General features: G+C 45.8%; 1 protein-coding gene across 1 annotated transcript in view; it reads right to left on the bottom strand.

Moving 5' to 3' along the window:
- LOC126248102 (protein sickie) overlaps positions 1-17,289 on the bottom strand; it is a 687,677-nt gene extending 670,388 nt beyond the window's left edge. The window contains exon 1 of the mRNA XM_049948773.1: positions 17,224-17,289. The gene's annotated coding sequence lies outside the window, so the exon portion shown is untranslated. The remainder of the gene's footprint in view (positions 1-17,223) is intronic.
- Between the last annotated feature and the right edge of the window lie 8,095 nt (positions 17,290-25,384).

Raw genomic sequence — 25,384 nt, 5'->3', positions numbered from 1 at the left:
GGCTTAGTAGATGGAAATGACCCTCCATCTGTTCGAGTACAAATCAGGAACTAAGAGGAGTAAGGTCTGCAACCGGTTGGTTTTGCTTTCCTACAATGGCCTGGCCAAGTGGGGAAAGTTCTTGGCCGGCCGCGGTGGTCTCGCGGTTCTAGGTGCGCAGTCCGGAACCGCGCGACTGCTACGGTCGCAGGTTCGAATCCTGCCTCGGGCATGGATGTGTGTGATGTCCTTAGGTTAGTTAGGTTTAATTAGTTCTAAGTTGTAGGGGACTGATGACCTAAGATGTTAAGTCCCATAGTGCTCAGAGCCATTTGAACCATTTTGAAAGTTCTTGGGGTCGTAAGAATCTGCGTTGTATTGCGGTCTAACTGTAGAGATTGCCGAAGCCTCGCTTCATGACGCCAGCTACCCGCCTCCGAATGAAGGATCCCCCCACGGGCGCCACCCAGCCAAAGCAAAAGCCACCCGGCGTGATGACCAGTGGCCGGAGTCTCGGTGCCCCCAAAACGGACAGGCATCTGCTCCCCGTCAAACGCGGGGAGGTTCCATCATACTTATGGGAGGCGAAAATACGGGCATCAACAATACGATCCTTGCGTGGTCAGTTAAAAAGCAGATCAGGCTTGTAAGTTCATTGACGATGTAGCTGAATATATACCAAAACACCATAAATATAATTCACAATAGCTGACATATTCGTCGCGGGAGAATTAGCAACTTTGCTGATACTTTTAAAAAATTGTATACTTTATTTTTCCGCCTTACAAGGGGAGGCCGCCAATTGTGAAATTCAGATTCGATTCATACTGCGCATAATAAAAGCTCATGGCCAGAGGTGTAATGTGGCAAAGCACCAAGATGCACTTCTCAGCCGTTGTGGAGGAAATCGACAGTTAAAAGAAACCGTTGCGGTGAAATACTCTCTACGATTACTAATATTCTGCAGCGTCGTGGCGCATCGATAAGCGCTCGGATTCGTAATCGGAAGGTCGCCGGATCGAATCTCGCGCCATGCAACTTTTTTTTATTATTTGTTATTTGTAATTCAAATGTCGTGGAAAAATAATACTTGAAATAAAACACAATATCACAAATAATATTCAAGTGAATACAATTTAATGTCAAGTTCGGTATACAGTTGCACATAAGTAGCTGGAGTATCGCACGAACCAGAGTGATAGTAATCATAGAAACATGGAAAGCAGAAAACAGCACGTCATCGAGCACATCTGATAAACGATGCGTTTTCACGAGAACAATTGTTTTTTTTTTTTAAAATTATCTGTTGGGAAACACACCTGATTGACATTCTGAAAAATTGTTCTATCATGTGTGTGCGTGTATTTATACATTTGAATTACAAAAAACAAATAATAAAAAAAGTTGCATGGCGCGAGATTCGATCCGGCTACATTTTTTTTTTCCGTTATTGATCGTTGTGATTGGTCGTTGCGGACGTCGTAAGACATCCGTTCAAGTTCGTTGTTGATCCATTAACTCAGTTTTTTTTTTTTTATTACTGAGGGCAGCTAACCCTCTGACCAAACACGCTAGCTACCGTGCCGGCTATCTTCGGATTACGAACCCGAGCGCTTACAGCTGCGCCACGACGCTGTAGGAAACTATTAATCGTAGAGAGTATTTCACCGCAACAGTTTCTTTTAACAGTCGATTTTCTCGGCAACGGCTGAGAAGTGCATCTTGGTGCTTTGTCACATTATATCTCTGGCCATGAGCTTTTATTATGCGCAGTATGAATCGAATCTGAATTTCACAATTGGCGGCCTCCCCTTCTTAGTCATACATTTTTTACGGTATGACTAGTTTCGACCTCACGCGATCATCCTCAGATCTATGTAGTTGCGTAAGCAACCCGTCGTTTCTAATACAGGCGCTACACATCAGAATACTGACAACATTATTTGACATTTAATCATTAAACGTCATATGTGTATGTACGTATACACGCCTGAAGAACAGAAATTGCTCGAAACGCGTTGCGCTATGTAAAATTAAGCAGTAAATAAATGTAAATCTGACTGGTAGTACTATAAAATATATAATCAACAAAAATACGAGTTCACTTCTATCCGTATCAGCTCTGCGTCAGTATGAGAACGCGTCACTAAGCCCTGGCAATTGTAGACTAGAGGAGATTAGTCATAGTGACGTTTCCTCGAATGTATTGAGCACTGGGGAAATCCTAATTAAGCGGCTGCTGTGAAACTGGCCCCTGATTCCGCTGCAGGGCAGTCGTTTCTCAACGCACTCGCGAGCATTCTGCACAGTACGTGAGCTGTCCGCCCGGCAACAAACGACTGTCGTTGTCACACGGAAAGCATCCCCACAATGCGTTCCGGCACAGAGCACCGAGCACTGCTGAGTCACTGGCCTGTCATACAGACAGCGCTCTCCTTCTGGAATGTCTCGCTGCCACTCATCATTACAAGAAAGAACGTCAGTTTTCCCTTGTGTTCGTCCAGGCGTCTCGTAGCCTAAGATTTAAAAACAACTGTGCATGAAGCGTTCGGCTTACCTGCGCCGGAGGCCTGAATACAAGAACGCCTTCGCAATGTCCTTCTTTCTTTACTTGTTTCATTCCTTGCTATACTGTTCCCAATGACCGAGATAATTGCTGACGAAAAAAGTGTGCTCACATATGACAGGTACTACATGATCATTTGTCAGCACGTTGCGTTCTCAAAATGGTTCAAATGGCTCTGAGCACTATGGGACTCAACATCTTAGGTAATCAGTCGCCTAGAGCTTAGAACTACTTAAATCTAACTAACCTAAGGACAGCACACACATCCATGCCCGAGGCAGGATTCGAACCTGCGACCGTAGTGGTCGCGCGGTTCCAGACTGAAGCGCCTAGAACCGCTCGTTGCGTTCTCAGTGAGCAGAAGTAATGTACACTCCTGGAAATGGAAAAAAGAACACATTGACACCGGTGTGTCAGACCCACCATACTTGCTCCGGACACTGCGAGAGGGCTGTACAAGCAATGATCACACGCACGGCACAGCGGACACACCAGGAACCGCGGTGTTGGCCGTCGAATGGCGCTAGCTGCGCAGCATTTGTGCACCGCCGCCGTCAGTGTCAGCCAGTTTGCCGTGGCATACGGAGCTCCATCGCAGTCTTCAACACTGGTAGCATGCCGCGACAGCGTGGACGTGAACCGTATGTGCAGTTGACGGACTTTGAGCGAGGGCGTATAGTGGGCATGCGGGAGGCCGGGTGGACGTACCGCCGAATTGATCAACACATGGGGCGTGAGGTCTCCACAGTACATCGATGTTGTCGCCAGTGGTCGGCGGAAGGTGCACGTGCCCGTCGACCTGGGACCGGACCGCAGCGACGCACGGATGCACGCCAAGACCGTAGGATCCTACGCAGTGCCGTAGGGGACCGCACCGCCACTTCCCAGCAAATTAGGGACACTGTTGCTTCTGGGGTATCGGCGAGGACCATTCGCAACCGTCTCCATGAAGCTGGGCTACGGTCCCGCACACCGTTAGGCCGTCTTCCGCTCACGCCCCAACATCGTGCAGCCCGCCTCCAGTGGTGTCGCGACAGGCGTGAATGGAGGGACGAATGGAGACGTGTCGTCTTCAGCGATGAGAGTCGCTTCTGCCTTGGTGCCAATGATGGTCGTATGCGTGTTTGGCGCCGTGCAGGTGAGCGCCACAATCAGGACTGCATACGACCGAGGCACACAGGGCCAACACCCGGCATCATGGTGTGGGGAGCGATCTCCTACACTGGCCGTACACCACTGGTGATCGTCGAGGGGACACTGAATAGTGCACGGTACATCCAAACCGTCATCGAACCCATCGTTCTACCATTCCTAGACCGGCAAGGGAACTTGCTGTTCCAACAGGACAATGCACGTCCGCATGTATCCCGTGCCACCCAACGTGCTCTAGAAGGTGTAAGTCAACTACCCTGGCCAGCAAGATCTCCGGATCTGTCCCCCATTGAGCATGTTTGGGACTGGATGAAGCGTCGTCTCACGCGGTCTGCACGTCCAGCACGAACGCTGGTCCAACTGAGGCGCCAGGTGGAAATGGCATGGCAAGCCGTTCCACAGGACTACATCCAGCATCTCTACGATCGTCTCCATGGGAGAATAGCAGCCTGCATTGCTGCGAAAGGTGGATATACACTGTACTAGTGCCGACATTGTGCATGCTCTGTTGCCTGTGTCTATGTGCCTGTGGTTCTGTCAGTGTGATCATGTGATGTATCTGACCCCAGGAATGTGTCAATAAAGTTTCCCCTTCCTGGGACAATGAATTCACGGTGTTCTTATTTCAATTTCCAGGAGTGTATATGGAAATTACGCTAAATGTAACCTAGGCTACTCGAACTGGGATTAGGACTATCGTACTTCGTGGGACGAGAAAACCATGTTGCACGTGTAACAACAAAGTCTTCCTCGAAGCATTTATCGTGTAAAACGTTTTAGGTGAGTTTTTCGCGGTAAATTTGGACATTACAAGCTTTCGACTTTGATAAGCAGACAGTGGGTTAAAGCCATTTGTCAACTGCATACGAAAATCAGAGAGCCGTGGCAACTTGCGAAGGGCAGTCGTGGCCTCAGAATTCCAGTTGTTTATAATATTCCTTAACAATCAGTAGCTAAGTCGGATAAAATATTCGAACTGCATCGAACACGAGCGAAACATCATGCACAGTAATCTGGGAAAAATTCGCGCTGGCCGCGCACAGCCTTAGGAACAAGCACGAGATATTTCTTTCTTTCTTTCTTTTTTCTTTTTTATTTTGTGCCTGACACAAACTCTGGCCCACGTGGAAATTAGAATGTGTTAACCACTTTAACAAAGATACGAGTTACGCACTCAGCAATGCATGGAAGCGAGCGCTTGATACAGAGGGACTCCAGGGGAGTACGCTTCATATTATACATATTAATGAGAACCGACGCTGCGGAGGCGCTTCATCGTTTGCGCCGGAGTACTCTGTGCTCGCAGAGAGCGCATCAACAGCTTTCACATGTGTGGATTCACCGTCGTGTCAGAGACAGACGAAGGCAATGGAGAATGTAACGTCACAAGTTCACCGAAAATATATTATGCGACGCTAGTCATATCTCCCGATAGTATGGCTAACGAAATGCGTTCTTCAGTTCTTCACCATACTGAAGACGGTGTAGAAATACTTTCTGAATAAAGGAGGTACCCCTTTCAAAAATGGTTCAAATGGCTCTGAGCACTATGGGACTTAACATCTGAGGTCATCAGTCCCCTAGAACTTAGAACTACTGAAACCTAACTAACCTAAGGACATCGCACACATCCATGCCAGAGGCAGGATTCGAACCTGCGACCGTAGCAGCAGTGCGGTTCCAGAGTGTAGCGCCTAGAACCGTTCGGCCACCACGGCCGGCGACGGTGCTATGATAAATAACAGTTGACTGATGAAATTAGACAGTAACGTGGTAGTATCTGCACGTACATATTTCGTAGTAACCTACCATAAATTGATTTTTCGCAAATAAAACCCTTGAAATTTAATGAAATGTGTATTGATCTTCTACATATTCTGAAATCCATATACTAAGATTCTTATGAATTTTAAATTTAAGGCGTGGCGCTTTGTAATAGTCGAAGACTTAACGAACAACAAAAATTCCAATGGAAGAGTGTCTGAAAAAAGTGTTAAAATATGGAAATCTAGAATGTTGTTTCAAACAATAAGTTGTCCATGTACCACAATTTCTAGAATTTATAATAAACATTTCAACGAATTGTTTTTTCTGCTTTCAGAATGAAACCTCGTTTGAGTCACTCTGGGTCATGTCTGGCATACGGTTGGTCTGCAACCGTTGATCTATTTTTGTCTCGCATACAAACCATGTGGAAGGAGATTTTCCAGAAAACAAGCCGACCCTTTTTGACTAAACACCACAATTTTCACAGCGTCTGCAACACGTGTGGAGTTCACACCATATTGAAATTCAAAAGCCAAATTTAATTGATACACCTGTAATCCTGTGTAACGCTGTGGTGTAAATCTTGGGGCTATAATTTTCCGAAATGTTGATGTACTGCAATATTAATTATTCTTGTAGTTCCGGAACTGGCACTCGTTTGGGGAGAAAATGAGGAGTAAGAGGAAAGAAAGGAGCCGAGATGCCTCTTGACTAACAACTAGGAGTCTCACTCGTATTGAATTAGCTAAATAAGGTTAAAAATACAACAAATAAAAGAATAAAATAAAGCAATAAATTTTTAATGATGAAACGCATTCATTAAGTGAATTAACTGTCAGATCATCGTACGATAGGGATAAATTAAGTACAAGCATTTGCAACCTTAATTTCAGTTTGAATTGCGAATATCATAGCTACGAAAATACAGTTGTCCGATTTCTGCCTGAACTGAGATGAAAATACTAAAATGTACGTCAACTCGACGCGAAAGGGACAGAAGTGGCTGAGTGCGTACACCGTGGGGATTGGCGAAAGGAAACAACAAGCATGGCCAGAGGCTCGCTAGGAACGGTTCGTTATCTGTCTCAGCCGGCATAACTGGCTCCTTTATCTGCTCTCAGCAGGACACTGAGCCCTTGTTCGCGAAGCCGCTTCGCTATCAAATCACGCGAAGCCCTATTCCTGCGCAACAGCCAAACTGTTCACACTGTCAGTTCGGATTAACAGGATCCTCTAGGAAATAATAAATCCACGAGAGTACGATTAAAGCGAATGAATTTAGTTGTGCAAGGGAGCAAAAAACGTTTGCCTGGCACATGAGGGCTAAAAATGAGATAATGGGACAACGTTTTTGTTGTGGTGGTAGATGTTGCATAATAACTTCGGTCAAAATGGAAACAGATCTGAGGAACAGTTTTATTTACACGGCTTTTCAAAGTAGTCGTGTTGTGTGTCGCCGGCCGCGGTGGTCTAGTGGTTCTAGGCGCTCAGTCCGGAGCCGCGCGACTGCTACGGTCGCAGGTTCGAATCCTGCCTCGGGCATGGATGTGTGTGATGTCCTTAGGTTAGTTAGGTTTAAGTAGTTCTAAGTTCTAGGGGACTGATGACCATAGATGTTAAGTCCCATAGTGCTCAGAGCCATTTGAACCATTTTTTTGTTGTGTGTCTTTGAACAAATTGGTGAACTGTTGTACCGTGAAGTCATAAACTAACCTCTTTTGGACGCTTCATCGCTAGCGGAAATTCGCTCAAACTTCGTGAAGATTATTATATGGTGTGCTCCTTCACATTCAGTTACGAAATTAGCAGCTGAATACCACGGAGGCTGTACGTCTCTTGAAGTTTTTTTAAATGGGATGCTATAGTTTGGTACTTATTTTCTAATAGCGGGTATCGAGACGAATCCAATGATGTGTAACAGTAAGGTCTTTGAAGGTCAACGAAGGTCAAAAAGGTGGCATGAACGTCCATTTACAGAAGGTGTTCGAAGTGATGACCATTGGTATCAATGAAATGCTGAAATCTTATCATGGATTGAGTGGTATTGCTTATCACATCGGCACTTACCGAAGCACATGTTCTGACAATTCTCTCTCGCATTTCTTCAGGTGTAGTTGGAACGTCTTTACAAACAATGTCTTTTACGAATCCCCACAAGAAAAAATCCAGAGGCGACAAGTCTGGCGAACGAGCCGGCCACGACACATCTCCTCCGCGTCCAATCTAACGATTTGGGAATTGTCTCTGCAACTCATTTCTAGCCATCAGCGGAAAATTTGCCGGACACCCATCGTGTTGATACCACATTCTGTTCCTTGTTCCTAAAGGTATTTCTTCCAATACCAGATCTAATGTTTCTTGCAGGACTGTGGTGTACATCCTACCATGGATATTTAGTGAAATGATGTGGGAGTTCGAAGCTTAACGTTGTTGTGTGGCCACCAACATCGCTCTGCAATCTTTCCTGAGTTGAAACCATGTACAGATGTAGTACAAAAACGAAAGAAATTAGAATTAACGGTTATGATTTGTAAAGCTAGTACGTCATATATTTGGCTTGCAACAGTGCTATTGTTCTTTCTACACTTATATGCAACTCTAGAATTTTGTCGTTCTCTACTTAAACCGTCCATCAGTGCAACAAACAAGATAATAATCTATGTATGATTCTTGCGTCTGCTACGTTTCAGAAGAGCTTGTAGCTTCACTCCCATGTGAAATCTTCCCTCCCTAGGTGCTTCAATAACAGTTTTTCAAACGCATTACGTACTCTCTGTCTTCCTTCATCCTCAATTCTTCATCTCCTTTCATTTCTACTTCTGCATCTTTCACATCCTGTCTCGATTCACTTGTTATTCTTGCCACTCTTTCCGCTCTTCTCTCCCCCCTTCCTGTCCCCTGTCATTGACAACCTAGTAATATCGTCAATTAGTTCGTAGTCTTACAGTAACTCTTTTCCCATTAGAAGTTGTCGACATAACTTGAAGTAACATTCAGACACACACACGCAATTGTGATCCAGGTATGTGACTGAGAGGTCAATTGGTTAAAGAACAGTAAAACGGCTGCTTCTCGTTTTGTCTCTGGTATCGTGGAGGATATCTCCCTGCTGGAACGAATGAAACAGGATCAGACGGCCTCATGTGGACAACTGGAAAGCTCTTTCTGAAGAAGTAACGGCTCCGTTTTCTTCAGCCACCGTACAAGCCTTACGCTTCTCTACAGCCGAATATGCCTACCCAGTATGGTCCAGATGAACCCATGCAAAGAAAGTCGACATAAGTCTTAATGAAACATGTCGATTAACAACGGGATGCATGAAACCTACTTCCCTGCCGTAAATATATATAGCTGCCGGGTTTGCGAACTCCAACTCTCGGAGAACATCACCTGGATTCACAGAGAGGTTCAGACAAACTATCGATGATCGGCATCCCCTTTTTGGCGGTGAGTGGAAACCCCAGCGATTGAAATCCCGTAAAAGGTTCTTAGCCACGATAATAGAAGAACCACCAGCTGATTACCCACTTGCACAGGAAGTGCCCAGAGGCTTCAGCACAAACTGGAAGACATCGAGGATACTGAACCAAATGACAGGGGTGGCCCCAGTGAAGACAAATATGATTAGGTGGGGTCTTGTAACCACGGATGATAAGTGTGACTGTAGCGTTGTGCAGGATATGGAGCACCTGCTCGCCTGGCCAAACTGCCCTTATAGGTAAAACCCCGACGATTTATGGCTGGACAAGAAATGCTGGGCTGAAAGACTGTGACCTGGTTTCCGGACACGAAAAAGTAAAGTAAAGTAAGTAAGCCACCATTGACAGTTAGGAGATCGAATGGTCGTACAACGATGCCTTTATTTCGTTAAGGGAAATTTCAGATTTTGTGAGTGTCACGCTGGTACTAAACGTTCACGGAAGGGTGAGAAGCAAGTGGACTTGGTACTCCAGACGCTGTAGATATGCACTGTACGGTAAACATAAGAGATAGAAGATCTTATCTAGGTTATGTTGAGTGCCATATAGCTCTAGGTTCAAGTTATCTATACCAAACGCTCTTATAGTGTTAATAACATCCGACATCCGAACGCTTACTATCGTCAAAAGCAACAACTGTGTCCGACGTACCTCTGCGTAAAGCGACAATGCCGTTACTCTCCGAAAACTTTGTATATTACCGACATGACAGTTAACATCTGTCGCTGAGGCTGTTCGCAGACACGACACTTGATGTCAGTAGAAGAATATTACGAAATGCATGGAGACTTGCCGAGTATCGACGTCTTGTTTAAATATTGACAACTGTCCACAAAGAAATGAATGATGTAGTATAAGTAAACAAAAGAAAAGTTATGATATCACACGACTACACTATCGTGGCCGGCCGCGGTGGTCTAGCGGTTCTAGGCGCTCAGTCCGGAACCGCGCGACTGCTACGGTCGCAGGTTCGAATCCTGCCTCGGGCATGGATGTGTGTGACGTCCTTAGGTTAGTTAGGTTTAAGTAGTTCTAAGTTCTAGGGAACTGATGACCACAGATGTCAAGTCCCATAGTGCTCAGAGCCATTTGAACCATTTTGAACACTATCGTGTATCAGACAGTGGACATAGTCACGACCGTTAATCATTAATGAGTAACTGTACAGATCGATCAAACAAACGTGGGGAATATAAATACTAAGATTTATCAGAAGGGTTAATTCACCCACAAAGAAGATCGCATGAAAGCTTCTCGTTCGACCGATCCCAGAGAGTACTATTCGCTGATCTACACCCCTTAACAAATTGAAATAAGACGGAAGATTAAGAGAAGAATTATTTATTTTGTCGCGGATTTGCTTACTCGAGCCAGAAGGGTCAAAAAATGCTTCTCAAACTCCAGTGGGTGGCGTTGAAAAAAAAATGTTGTGCATCGCGACGCGAAGGCTCTGACTCTCAAAATTCCATCACTATTACGAAACATGTTACTAGAGAAATTATGACTTAAGCACACAGATATAGATGCTGTTCCTGCCTGCGTAACATTCTGGAATATAAGACAAATATTGGAGAATGAATCTGGTACACTGTGCAGCCGTGCGGCGGTTTGCGGAGAACAAATGTAACAGTAGAATATGCTGGAAGAAACCATTAACGTTGCACCTGCTCTCGTTGGTGACAAATTAAGTATGAGGTATGCCACCGTCAGTTACGGAAGGTCAGTCTGCTGTGATTTCAGTATAGATGAACGACGGAAATGGCCTCAGTATTCAGCCTAATCTTGTGCGCTGTCAACCTCTTCTAGCGTTAAGAACAGTGCGAACAGAAACAGAGCACCCGAAGCGCAGCAGAGAGCTCGCCTTCGTTGCGTCACTAGATCTGGGAATTTGGAGAGCCAGATGGATTGCAGCAGTTCGCCTGCATCGTCTATAGAGGCGACAGGATCGATCACCCAGATGTGACGCAGTAGTAAGACAGTGGTACTGCAGTCGGCAGAATCCGGGTTCGATGCACGGCTTCTGTTATACGTCTGCACGTCTGTTGGACATATGCCAGCAACGACAAAGCTAAGCCCGTCCTAGCATTACATAGACAGCGGCACGAAACACGAAAATTAAGTAAAGCTTATTGTCAACCCGAAGGTAGGTTTGAATACCATATAGAGTTACAAGGTTTGCTCTTAGTGGATGTAGTATTCCCTCGAACTGACTTATTAAGCCAGTTATCGGGGGTGGGGGTGGGTATGGAGAGAGAACCTATAACTAATTTAGCGTTGATTCCGAAACGTGGAGCAGCTTAGCATTTTTCACATAAATAAATCATTGTAAGAGCGTGAGAAATGCCAAACTGCTCCGTGGTTCGGAGTCCCTGTTAAACTGTAGATCCATTTGCAACTGGGTTGGTGAGTCAGTTGAAAAGCCGGAGAAAAGCAACGTCACACCACCCCAACAGGACCATACCTAGTAAATCACTGTGGTGTTCAAACTGACCATCGGGTCGATAATACTTTTACCTGATTTTCACATTTTTCATGCCGATGACGTGCAGCTTACTGTGTAAGGCAGGGACCGGCTTAGCTTTGGCACTTGAGGCACGCGTTAACAGACGTGCATACAAAACCCGTATTCAAGTACCAGCAAATAAAAATATCAACAACTTAAATAATCAGTTGTTTTCATTCAATAATCCCCTGTTTGTTGTTAATTTCACTTGATTTTAGCAAGTAGACAATGTGTATCTTTAAACCGGAACAACCTAAAATAGAAAGGTGGAGAAAAAAGCTACAGAAAAAAATGTTCCCAATGAAATAATGAATCGGTAGATAAAAAGCACGAAGCTCTCTGTAAAACATCTGTTGTTTACAAATGCTCAGTTTCTGGTAATAATGCGGGATAGGTAGTTTTCACAGTAGCGCCCTTTTGCGGAGTGTCTGTAACGTCACTCGCAACAAAGTGTTTAGGAGTAGAGCCTGTAAACGATCACCTTCACACTGAAAGTCAACTTTTCTAAGGGAGATGAGGAGCAGAGACTGTAAGCGGTCACAGGACACTAAAAATCAACATTTCTAAGGGAGACAGCAATCACAGGGCGGGAGAAGCACACACATCAGTAACTGATCCGACAGTATAAGTGAAGTCAACTTCTATACGATTACACATGGAAAGTCCCAAACCCCTGCCAGTGGATTCCAGAAACTTGACGTCCTCTGTCTGTATACATAATGTATCGAAAACGCTTATTAATATCTGGGAATCGGATTTCTTCTGCAAAAATGATACGAGGCACTACATAAACATTGGTGAGCAAATTTTTAGATTCAGAGGTACAAGATTATCAACTGTAGTGTGTCAATTAAGCCGTCTGTTCATTAAACTTGTCATACAGCTTCAACTCGCGCACGCAGACACACTTGATCATTGACAGATGTTTGCGTAAATCATCGAGTTCTCATAGCCACACAGAAATAAGCCACTGACAAAATACTGGGAGAAGTGCGTGATACACACTGTGCTGTCTCAGAATACATTTATTCACTACCGGTTTCGACCATGGACCGTCTTCAAAGTGGAAAAATGTCTATTGTGAAAACTTAACTTTACGTGGCATACATGATATTTAAGCAGGAAAAGTATAAATTATGCTATTGCAGCTGTGTCAGCTCAATCCAGATGATTTCTTTGGCCGCCTACCATAATGGACGAGTGCTGGTTATATTACTAAGACCGCAAGAGGAAGGAGCAAAGCAATCAGTGGGAACATGTGAATTCATCACCGACAAAAAAGGCGAGGACCGAACCATCGTCGGGCAAGGTGGAGATGAGAGTTTTTTGGGAGTGCCACGGTGTGGTGCCAACAATTATGCATACTAGTGGAATCTCCTAACGATGTTACAGGAAGTAGTTAAGACGAAGCGTCCAAGGGTGTGTTCCTGCTCCACGAGAACGCCGGAGTTCATTCTGCAAAGGGCACAGTCACACTTATTGCTTCTTTCAGCTATCAAATTTTACCTGCACCCCCCCCCCCCCCCGCCCCCCCCTCCCCGAATGCCTCGTATTCTTCGTTTTTCCTCTGATGAGGAAACCATTGCATGGCAGGTTTTTCCAGAAAGACGAAGTGATTTTTGAGATGTAACATTTTCTGAAAAATCAGAATCAAGACGTCTACAACAAAGGTCACTGGCAAGCCATCCACCTTAGAGAAAATGTGTTGCACTGAATCATGAATGATGGGCCAACACCGTCACATAATTTGACAGTCGCAGCTTGATTTTCTCGAAAGGCAAAAGTGTAGTTATGGCGTATCTGTGTATTCCCGTTGCATGCTGTAGTTCGTAACTGTACGATGCATGATGGGAAGTAAACACGGTGGATAATCGTGCTGGGAGTTGTTGGCTTCGGCATCTGTCAACTTCGGCCTCAGGCTACGCTATGGGTGACTGTCACCACTACCTACTTTCCTCCCCACTGTCTATATCGAACACAAATTCAGTCAGCCACTTACCATCATGCATCATGCTATTACCAACCACAGCACACAACGGAAGACACACGTACACCGTAACTGCACAATAGCTTCCCGAGGTGATAATTCAAATGGCTCTGAGCACTATGGGACTTAACATCTGTGGTCATCAGTCCCCTAGAACTTAGAACTACTTAAACCTAACTAACCTAAGGAGCCGAGCGGTTCTGGCACTACAGTCTGGAACCGCGCGACCGCTACGGTCGCAGATTCGAATCCTGCCTCGGGCATGGATGTTTGTGTTGTCCTTAGGTTAGTTAGGTTTAAGTAGTTCTAAGTTCTAGGGGACTTATGACCTCAGCAGTTGAGTCCCATAGTGCTCAGAACCATTTTTTTTAACCTAAGGACATCACACACATCCATGCCCGAGGCAGGATTCGAACCTGCGACCGTAGCAGTCGCGCGGTTCCGGACTGAGCGCCTAGAACCGCTAGACCACCGCGGCCGGCCAGGTAATAATTAAAACATCATGACTACCCCTCTTAAATGATAACTATTTACAGAAGGCATCTACCTACCGGACCGAGCGAGGTGGCGCAGTTGTTAACACGCTGGACTCGCACTCCGGAGGACGACGATTCAAACCGTTTTTCCGGAATTTCCCTATCTCGCTTCAGGCATATGTCGGGATGGTTCCTTTGAAACAGTATGGCCGATTTCCTTCTCCACCCTTCCCTCATCGGATGGGACCGCTGACCTCGTTGTTTGGTCCCCCTCCCAAAAATCAACTAGCCAACCAACCTACCTGCCGGAAATAGGGCTCTGAAAGAAAAATCAAAGTTACCACATGTCAGCCATCTCGAAACTGGAGACACTCCAGATTTTCTTGTTGGTATACAGTACAGAAAAACAATGCTATATTAAACTCACAACACGAAATAGATAGAAACACTACAGATAAATCCCCTCACATGCCGTTTAATAGATATACAAAGCAACTGATGTCTTGCATAATGGTAATTTCCAGTTGACACAACGTTCCAATCAATGCCAGTTGGCCTTAAGTCGTTCGAGATTAATACCTGCAGCACCTTTATGTTCATATAATTAACTAATACAATGAACTAAGGATGAAAATTAAAATAATGCCGATAACGAACATGGTAGATAATAGGTCTCTTACTACATCATAAAGTTCATCGTATGTACGGTCACAACAGAAAGAAGAAAAGAAGAAGACCTGGGTTAAACACCCCGCCGACGACCTGATCATTACTGACAAGAGCACAAGATCGGATTGCGGAATAATATCAGCCGCGTCCTATTCAAAGGAGCCATTCCGTCATTTGCCTTACACGATTTTGTGAAACCAAAGACGAGGATTTGAAATACCATCCACTCGAATGCAAGTTAAGTGCCTGAAGTATGTACGAGGGCGTGCTGTAAAGTGATGCCTCCGAACTTATTATTCTGTTCTCAACATCTGTTCCATGCAGGTTACTCGGTCGACTTTCCCGCTTCGCTGACGCAACTGGCAACCCTCTGCCGCTAGGGGGATCTGACTTTTATCGTGCAAGGTGACGGTGTGTAACGTAACTATGTCGGTGAGTGGAGATCCTCAAAAATTGAAAGCGCGAATTCGAAGGGCTCATCAACACACGGAGCGCCCTCTTCTTCAGCTTGACTGTGGCAGACCACACACGAGCGCTGCGACATCTGCAACAATCCCACGCCTTCGGTTGTCTGTTATCGATCATCCTCCATACAGTCCTGACTTCTACTCATTCCTCGAATTTCATCCATTTCCAAATCATAAAGAACACCTTCGAGGACTTCACGTTGACAGATGTGAAACGGTGCAAGCAGAGCTGAGGATGTAGCTCCGTCAACAAAGTCAAACATTCTACAGTGACGATATCCATAAAATGGTCGCCCATTAGGAGAAATGTGTTTGTTACCACGGTGACTAAGTTGAGTAATAAATAAGTAGACATGAAGAATGTAGATGTAGAACGTTACCGCGCGGGATTAGCCGAGCGGTCTCAGGCGCTGCACTCATGGATGTGCGGCTGGTCCCGGCGGAGGTTAGAGTCCTCCCTCGAGCATGGGAATGTGTGTTTGTCCTTAGGATAATTAAGGTTAAGTAGTGTGTAAGCTTAGGAACTGATGACCTTAGCAGTTAAGCCCCATAAGATTTCACACACATTTTGTAGAACGTTACTAAAGTTCGTTTTATTTACGAAGTTTCAAGAGTTTCCACATAAAAAATTCGGAGGCATTATTGGAGATACGATAAACTACAAGGCGGTTGTTTTTATAATATGAATGGTATGATAGCACTTTATAGAGAATACACTGTCGACGGTCACAACAGACTCGGATGATGTTGCAAATTTAATAAAAACCATTTTATATAGTCAAGATATCACTTTTCGTCGTTGGCCTCAGAACTCCGAAAACGACGTGGAATTTATACATCAGTGCATCCGGATGTACTGTGGCCGGCATTTCCACGAAAATGATAAAATCAAATATACAGGTTCCAATGGGTATAGTACTTAACGTACAGTCTCAAATGTGATATTCGGTTGTGTAATGGAGATGAAATTACTAATCTCATCTCTAATGCTTAAAATGAAGCAACTTCTTACAACAACAAAAATTAGATGCAGGAAGCTGGACAAAACGCAGCGTGCTGAAATCTGTCAAACGGAACTGCAACCCCTAGGAAGAAACTTCCTGAATTTCTAGAGCGCGGAGATTGTACATTTCCCTTGGTTTCGTTAGGCTTATTTGGAACCTGGTCCAATCGTAAGTATCCAGGTTGTCTATAGATTTTCTAGATTATTTCAGAGTGTCATGGTGAGCTGAGTGATCGATCCCCTTCGACAACACTGACATAGCCAAGGAAGTGTAGCGTGTGCTGTTAGCTTTAAAGGTGAAAGGAAACTATTGAAGCACTGTGCTGCTGCCGAACGAAGTTTTACTGTTGGTGGAGTATATCCAGTGAAAATTTTAAGACTTAAATCGAATGATTTTACCTCTTCAGAGTTCACTATGAGTGAAGAAGCTACTTTAAACGCCTCCTCGATCTATTTCTTTCTTCGGCCCAAATTTAAAGAAAGCCACACTAGTTCAATTGTCTGCCTTAATGTTCCAGAAAAATACTGTCAGTTTCGAACTCAACAACTGATAGACAACAGCACTGGGATATATAACAAATTGACGAGACTTAGACAAATGGTTACGTACCGAAACTGTGCAGTTTGCTATTCGGCAAGGCAGAATCAGAAAAGAACTACAGCATGAAGATAAGGCGAAATAGTTCGAAACTTGTTATGACATACAATATTAACGAAAACTCAAAATATTAACTAGTTACAGTTTATTCGATCTTATTTTAATGCAACAATCAAATTTTGATTTACAATACGTTCAGCAACGCTGTGTCTTCAGAAGACCACACCTGTCTTGTTTTCTGACGTTTTCAACAGCAGAAACACACATTGCTTGTAAACAACGTGCTCTTCAGCCATCTTATAAACACAATTTTTTGATTGTTATTAGACTGCAAATATCGGAATAAAATAGTGAAATCTTCGAAGTTAAACAGATATTCCCGATAACCCGCGCCGCTATTCTGCGAGCTGTCAGACAGTGCAACAATAGCGTCCTGAAACGGCGGTGGGCGTAACCGTGTGTTGTGGCGCACTGCGCGGAGACAGGAGTGCCTTCCGGCGCTCTCCGACTGTCAGCTGACGCACACACGGCGACAGGCCTGCGCCGGCTCGCCACTGGCAGAGCGCGAGGAGCGTACCTGTGCGGCGAGGCGCAGCGCGGCGCGGCGGCCAGTCCCCCGTGGCTGAGGTGCTCCGCTGCTGGTGGCGGCTCGCCCGTTACTGTCGCGGCCGGGCCGCGGGCCCCGCCGCCACCACGTGGTCGCGCCCTGACGTCACGCCGTGACGTCACCAGCGGTGGCCGCTGCCGCTGCGGCGCCGAGACGCTGGCCGGTTGCCTTCCTCCTCGCCCTTGACCCACAGGACGGGCAGGCGCCGCCAACAGGTATGCGCCGACCCCTCCCTGGGAACCGGCGCGTGCAGGGCACTGCTCCTACGATGTATCGAGCCTCTCACTGCTCGCGACTCTGCCATCTCCTTTTAATTCCGCTTCGCCGTATCTTCGTCCTCCTGCATCTGAACCATCCTTCTTCCTCCTCGACATTTACCTCGACGTGGGTTTTCGCCTCTACTATGTTCTCGATCCAGGCCTCTTTTAGTTCTGCTGTTCGCCCCTCTATTTCGTGCCCTAAGGCCTAAAATGTTATCCAGCAGCATATTCAGGGGGAGGGCTAAGAGGCTCAAGCCCATCCTGGTCCACTCCTGACAAATCTCAACTTACACTTTTTATTACCCCTGTTTCTCAACACTGCACTGAGGTGACATAAGGCATGGGACAGCTATATGCACATACACAGATAGCTGTAGTACCGCATACACGAGGTACAAAAGGGCAGTGCATTGTCGGACCGTTCATTTGTACTCAGGTCATTCATGTGAAAAGGTTTCCGACGTGATTATGGCCGTACCACTGGTTCAAATCGCTCTGAGCACTATGGGACTTAACATCTGAGGTCATCAGTCCCTCAGAACTACACTACTGGCCATTAAAATTGCTACACCACGAAGATGACATGCTACAAACGCGAAATTTAACCGACAGGAAGAAGATGCTGTGATATGCAAATGATTAGCTTTTCAGAGCGTTCACACAAGGTTGGCGCCAGTGGCGACACTTACAACGTACTGACATGAGGAAAGTTTCCAACCGATTTCCCATACACAAACAGCAGTTGACCGGCGTTGCCTGGTGAAACATTGTTGTGATGCCTCGTGTAAGGAAGAGAATGCGTACCATCACGCTTCCGACTTTGATAAAGGTCGGATTGTAGCCTATCGCGATTGCGGTTTACCGTCTCGCTACATTGCTGCTCGCGTTGGTCTAGATCCAATGACTGTTAGCAGAATATGGAATCAGTGGGTTCAGGAGGGTAATACGGAACTCCGTGCTGGATCCCAACGGCCTCGTATCACTAGCAGTCGAGATGACAGGCATCTTATCCGCATGGCTGTAACGGATCGTGCAGCCACGTCTCGATCCCTGAGTCAACAGATGGGGACGTTTGAAAAACAACAACCATCTGCACGAACAGTTCGACGATGTTTGCAGCAGCATGGGCTATCAGCTCGGAGACCATGGCTGCGGTTACCCTTGACGCTGCATCACAGACTGGAGCGCCTGCGAGGGTGTACTCAACGACGAACCTGGGTGCACGAATGGCAAAACGTCATTTTTTTGGATGAATCCAGGTTCTGTTTACAGCATCATGATGATCGCATCCGTGTTTGGCGACATCGCGGTGAACGCACATTGGAAGCGTGTATTCGTCATCGCCATAGTTGCGTATCACCCGGCGTGATGGTATGGGGTGCCGTTGGTTACATGTCTCGGTCACCTCTTGTTCGAACTGACGGAACTTTGAACAGTGGACGTTACATTTCAGATGTGTTACGACCCGTGGCTCTACCATTCATTCGATCCCTGCGAAACCCTACATTTCAGCAGGATAATACACGACCGCATGTTGCAGGTCCTGTACGGGCCTTTCTCGATACAGAAAATGTTAGATTGCTGCCCTGGCCAGCACATTCTCCAGATCTCTCACCAACTGAAAACGTCTGGTCAATGGTGGCCGAGCAATTGGCTCGTCACAATACGCCAGTCACTACTCTTGATGAACTGTGGTATCGTGTTGACGCTGCATGGGCAGCTGTACCTTACACGCCATCCAAGCTCTGTTTGACTCAATGCCCAGGCGTATCAAGGCCGTTATTACGGCCACAGGTGGTTGTTGTGGCTACTGATTTCTCAGGTTCTATGCACCCAAATTGCGTGGAAATGTAATCACATGTCTGTTCTAGTATAATACACTCCTGGAAATTGAAATAAGAACACCGTGAATTCATTGTCCCAGGAAGGGGAAACTTTATTGACACATTCCTGGGGTCAGATACATCACATGATCACACTGACAGAACCACAGGCACATAGACACAGGCAACAGAGCATGCACAATGTCGGCACTAGTACAGTGTATATCCACCTTTCGCAGCAATGCAGGCTGCTATTCTCCTATGGAGACGATCGTAGAGATGCTGGATGTAGTCCTGTGGAACGGCTTGCCATGCCATTTCCACCTGGCGCCTCAGTTGGACCAGCGTTCGTGCTGGACGTGCAGACCGCGTGAGACGACGCTTCATCCAGTCCCAAACATGCTCAATGGGGGACAGATCCGGAGATCTTGCTGGCCAGGGTAGTTGACTTACACCTTCTAGAGCACGTTGGGTGGCACGGGATACATGCGGACGTGCATTGTCCTGTTGGAACAGCAAGTTCCCTTGCCGGTCTAGGAATGGTAGAACGATGGGTTCGATGACGGTTTGGATGTACCGTGCACTATTCAGTGTCCCCTCGACGATCACCAGTGGTGTACGGCCAGTGTAGGAGATCGCTCCCCACACCATGATGCCGGGTGTTGGCCCTGTGTGCCTCGGTCGTATGCAGTCCTGATTGTGGCGCTCACCTGCACGGCGCCAAACACGCATACGACCATCATTGGCAGAAGCGACTCTCATCGCTGAAGACGACACGTCTCCATTCGTCCGTCCATTCACGCCTGTCGCGACACCACTGGAGGCGGGCTGCACGATGTTGGGGCGTGACCGGAAGACGGCCTAACGGTGTGCGGGACCGTAGCCCAGCTTCATGGAGACGGTTGCGAATGGTCCTCGCCGATACCCCAGGAGCAACAGTGTCCCTAATTTGCTGGGAAGTGGCGGTGCGGTCCCCTACGGCACTGCGTAGGATCCTACGGTCTTGGCGTGCATCCGTGCGTCGCTGCGGTCCGGTCCCAGGTCGACGGGCACGTGCACCTTCCGCCGACCACTGGCGACAACATCAATGTACTGTGGAGACCTCACGCCCCACGTGTTGAGCAATTCGGCGGTACGTCCACCCGGCCTCCCGCATGCCCACTATACGCCCTCGCTCAAAGTCCGTCAACTGCACATACGGTTCACGTCCACGCTGTCGCGGCATGCTACCAGTGTTAAAGACTGCGATGGAGCTCCGTATGCCACGGCAAACTGGCTGACACTGACGGCGGCGGTGCACAAATGCTGCGCAGCTAGCGCCATTCGACGGCCAACACCGCGGGTCCTGGTGTGTCCGCTGTGCCGTGCGTGTGATCATTGCTTGTACAGCCCTCTCGCAGTGTCCGGAGCAAGTATGGTGGGTCTGACACACCGGTGTCAATGTGTTCTTTTTTCCATTTCCAGGAGTGTATATTTGTCCAATGAATACCCGTTTATTATCTGCTTTTCTTCTTAGTGTAGCAATTTTAATGGCCAGTAGTGTACTTAAACGCTACTAACCTAAGGACATCACAAACATCCAGGTCCTAGGCAGGATTCGAACCTGCGACCGTAGCAGTCGCGCCGTTCCGTGCGAAGCGCCTAGAACCGCTCGGCCTCTGCGGCCGGCCGCACGACGGGAATTAACACATTCTGCACGCGGAATGGTAGTTAGAGCTTGACGTATGGGACATTCTGTTTCGGAAATCGTTAGAAGATTCAGTATTCCGAGATCTAAGATGTCAAGAGTGTGCCGAGAGTACCAAATTGCAGGCAGTATCTCTCACCACGGACAACGCAGTGGCCACGGCCTTCACGTAAAGGGAGGTTTACTATCTTTGGCCCGAAAAAAGCATGTTCTTTGAGAATTTTTTTCTCGGGGTATGTTATAGATATCAATGTCAAATTTGACCAAAATGTTTACTGATATTTCCTCTACAAACTGGAATTTTTTCTACCGGAAATGTCCACGAGCAAAGACGGAAATGCCGTCGGAACGAAACAAAATTTCGATGTAGACCACCTCGCGCGGTATGTCACAGGTCAGCCGGCTTGTATGAAATCAAAATTGAGTTGACGTTGGCGAAGTATATAAGATTCTTTAGGAGTTGTACCTCGCTTAAGTTATTTGGACCATAGGAAAGAAAATGGCGGCCTTTTTTAAAAAATAGGGTTCTTTTCATCTGTGTTTCGACTTCGTCGGCCAAGTAAAAATATTTATAGTTGATGGATAGGAATAAAAGTGGTACAACTCCTAGACAATTTAGTTAGCTTTGTCGGAAACAAAGAGTCATGCCAATCGGTTCAGTAGATTTGAAGTTACCATACCGCGCGATAAAGAAAAAAAAATGTCGTTTCGAGAAAAACGCGTTTGAATTTTTGAGTACATATAAATGCAATATTATGCAACGTACGTTCAATCTGCTATTCCGAGTCCATAAACTAGTCCTTCCTCTTCCTCATAGAGGGCGTTCTGCTCGATCTGGACCATACTGCGGTGCTCCAGAGCCGCACGTACGGCCGTTGACAAGCGGTTTTCGGGCGCTAGAATCCGGTGGTCGTCCGAATGCTTGGCGAACTGCGTCGGATAGAGTCCCAGGCTGACGTCCATCGTTGTCATGGTCTTCAGAATTGCTGAATACTCTTCGTTGAAGCTGCTCACTGCCAGGAAAGTAGCAATCTCCACTGTCTTCGCACCAGAATGCAAATGCTTGGAGGCCCACTTCCTAACACACGCGTTCAAACTTGCATTTGAATTTTCTGTGTTTACTCCCAAGTATCGGTACGATTACTCGTCCTCCGAAAGAAAAAAAAAAACTGGTGCGTGAAAAAGGCCGATTTCAGGCAGGTGCACTTTTTTGTTCAACAGCGACTAACAAACATTTCGTTCCGTACTCGGAAAAACCGTTTCAGGGGTGGATTCTAAACACTTTTATGGAGCCAAAAATGCAATTTAAAAAAATCGATTTTTTGAACCAAAAGATAGTAAACCTCCCCTTAACGACAGAGAGTAGCACCGTTTGAATAGAGTTGTCAGTGCTAACAGACAAGCAATACTGCGTAAAATAACCATAGAAATCAATGTGAGATCTACGACGAGCGTGTCCGTTAGGACAGTGTAGCGGAATTTCGCATTTAATGGGCTATGGCAACAGACGACCGACGCAAGTCCCTTTGCTAACAGCACGACATCGCCTGCAGCGTCTCTCCTGGAGTCGTGAACATATCGGTTGGACCCTAGACGACTGGAAAACCATGGCCCGGTCAGAAGAGTCCAGGTTTCAGTTGGTAAGAGCTTGTGGCAGGGTTCGAGGGCGCCGCAGATCGCACGAAGTCATAGACCCAAGCTGTCAACAAGGCACTGTGCAAGGCGTTGGTGACTCGTAATAGTGTCGGCTATGTTTACATGGAATGGACTGAGTCCTCCGGTCCAGCTGAACCAACTGAATCGCCCACTGACGGGAAACGGTTATGTTCGGCTACTTGGAGACAATTTCATGTCACCGGGCCACAATTGTTGGAGATTAGTTTGAAGAACATTCTGGACAATTCGAGCGTTTGTTTTGGTCGCCCAAATCGCCCGACATGAATCCCATAGAATATTTATTGGGTATAATCGAGAGTTCAGTTCATGCACAAAATCTTGCATGGCAACACTTTCGGCATTATAGACGGCAATAGAGCCAGCATGTCTCAGTATTTCTGCAGGAGACTTCCAACAACTTGTTGAGTCCATCCCACGTCGAGTTGCTGTACCACGCCGCGCGAAGCGAGGTCCAACGCGGTATTAGGAGTTATCCCATGACTTGTCACCTCAGCGTATACTACTTACAGAACAGTTTTTATTAATTATCCATTTTAAGCAGGTATAGAGCGTCTTCAAATATTAAATTCTTATAAGAAGCTGTTTACGTGAGAGGTTTTGAACAATTCGGTGTGCGTATCATGTATCTAGATATGCACGATGAGTTCATACGATTTCTGTCTGCATCTGACTTGACTGGTACTACATTAAGTGATCAAATATTAAATCAAGTCGGCCTATAAGCTGAGACTTTGACGGATCAAGATTATGACGGAGGTACCAACGTGTCTGGGAAGTTTTGTAGTGTACAATCCAGAATAAACAGCTCCAAGCGCTAACGACTTACGTGCGTTATGCAGCACATAAACTAAACCTAGCTATCGTGAAGACTTGCAGCTTGCCTAGAATTCGCAATATGATAAGACTTGAAGGTAGAGTTAACAACTTCGCGCGGGAGTCAGCAAAACGGTTGGAACTTACGAAGCGAGCTATCCTTGAACCCAACCAAAGGCGAAAATTGTTACAAAGTCTTAGTGATACAAGCCGGGTAGAAAGGCCAGATGCACTCCTTCAATTCAAAGAGCTCTTTGAGTTTATTACAGTTCCTTGAAGACTTGGACAGAACTTCCCCGTCATCAGAAAGTGCAAGTTTTCTGGCTTCTATTTAACGATCAGACTTTGTCTTACCTTTGATGGTAACCACCGCCGTATTTGAAATTACTGTTTCGCTTTCGTGGCAACTTCAAATTGTTGCATTAGATCTTAATCTTTGCTATGAGATGGTAGACAGTGTAATAAGAACACTGGAAAGGTACAGAGAAACTGAATATCAAGAAATTTTCGAAGAGGCGTACTGTAGGATCTTAGGACATCCCAGTGCAGGCACGCGGAACAGCCGGACTTTCAAGTAGCCGCTCAAATATTGAAGCGCCTTATGCTAAGGAATACTACAGGTAGAATAAACCTTCAATACGTATACATGTTTTTTGCTCAATACAGCATTTTTCTTTTCTGTTGTGTTCTTTCGAGATCGAGATTAATGTCGTATTTGGTTTCAGACTGAATGCATTACTTCTTTTCATCGATTTTGTGTTGGGACAGTTAAGGAGTCGATTTTCGACAGCAGTCCACTCTTCAATTCTCGACCTGTTGACCTTTATACCATGTGCCACCTTAAGAACAGAAAATCCGGACTCAGTAGTGGCAGCTGCACGTGTTTACAGCAGCGAGTTGCCTCGTCCTCTCACATTACCTGGAGAAATACATCTCTAGAAAGAGCTTTGGAGAGACAGAGAACATCTCCCCTAAACAGCAGCAGAGGTGCATCAAGATACAAATGTGTTTTTCCCAAATATAAAAGTTCTTTTAACAATTCTCGCTACATTACCAGTATCCACTTATATTGGGGAGCACAGTTTCTCTTCGGTTAAACTAAGAAAATTGCACCTTTGTACGACAAAGATGGAAGACAGATTGAACGGTTTGGCTGCCATATATAATCTCGGAGATATATCTGGGAGCTACAACCTATATAAGTCATTGAAGAATTTCTCCAAAAGTTACCCGTGGACAATTGCTATGCGTTAAATGAGCAAAATAAAATTTTGTGTGCTTTTTTTTAGTGTTTTCCTCGGCAAAGGCTACTCTCAGCCGGGTCAAGCACCTTCCAAACCAAAATTGATTATATCCTTTTTTTCTTGGTCTCAACATATTGTTGATTGATCCAGGCCTGTCAGGAGTCGACTAGCAGAGCTCAACAGCTTGCCATCGCTCGGCGCCTAGGAATTTAGTGCTCGCAGTAAAATCGAGCGGTCAATGTCATTATATAGAGCAAATAAGTGCAAACTGTGTGCCGTCTTCAGAGGAATGGCCATGTGTTAGCTTCGCCTTAGCGTTAGGCCGGTGTTACACTATCAAATTTCTTTGACAAATATATCTGAGATAGTGTAATACGGCTCTTTTGATCAATGTTGCCTTTTGTCAAATTTATTTGATCAAATCTAACGCCTCATCTTAAATTTGATCAAAGAAGGTGTTCGTCATACTTTCACTGCAAGCGGCTGGCATGTATAAACTGTGAACCCATTGTGTGTTGTTTATATGGAGCGGAGAATCACACTCTAAATGTAAGGTAAGTCGTATTTCGGATTTTATTGTGGCATTATAAATGTGGAAAGGCGTTATATCATCTGGGATGAAATAAA

This window comes from Schistocerca nitens, chromosome 3, assembly GCF_023898315.1.
Source record: "Schistocerca nitens isolate TAMUIC-IGC-003100 chromosome 3, iqSchNite1.1, whole genome shotgun sequence".
Classification (NCBI taxonomy): Eukaryota; Metazoa; Arthropoda; class Insecta; order Orthoptera; family Acrididae; genus Schistocerca; species Schistocerca nitens.
The sequence above is the reverse complement of the archived record's forward strand: the minus strand, read 5'-3'. Positions and strand labels throughout refer to the sequence as shown.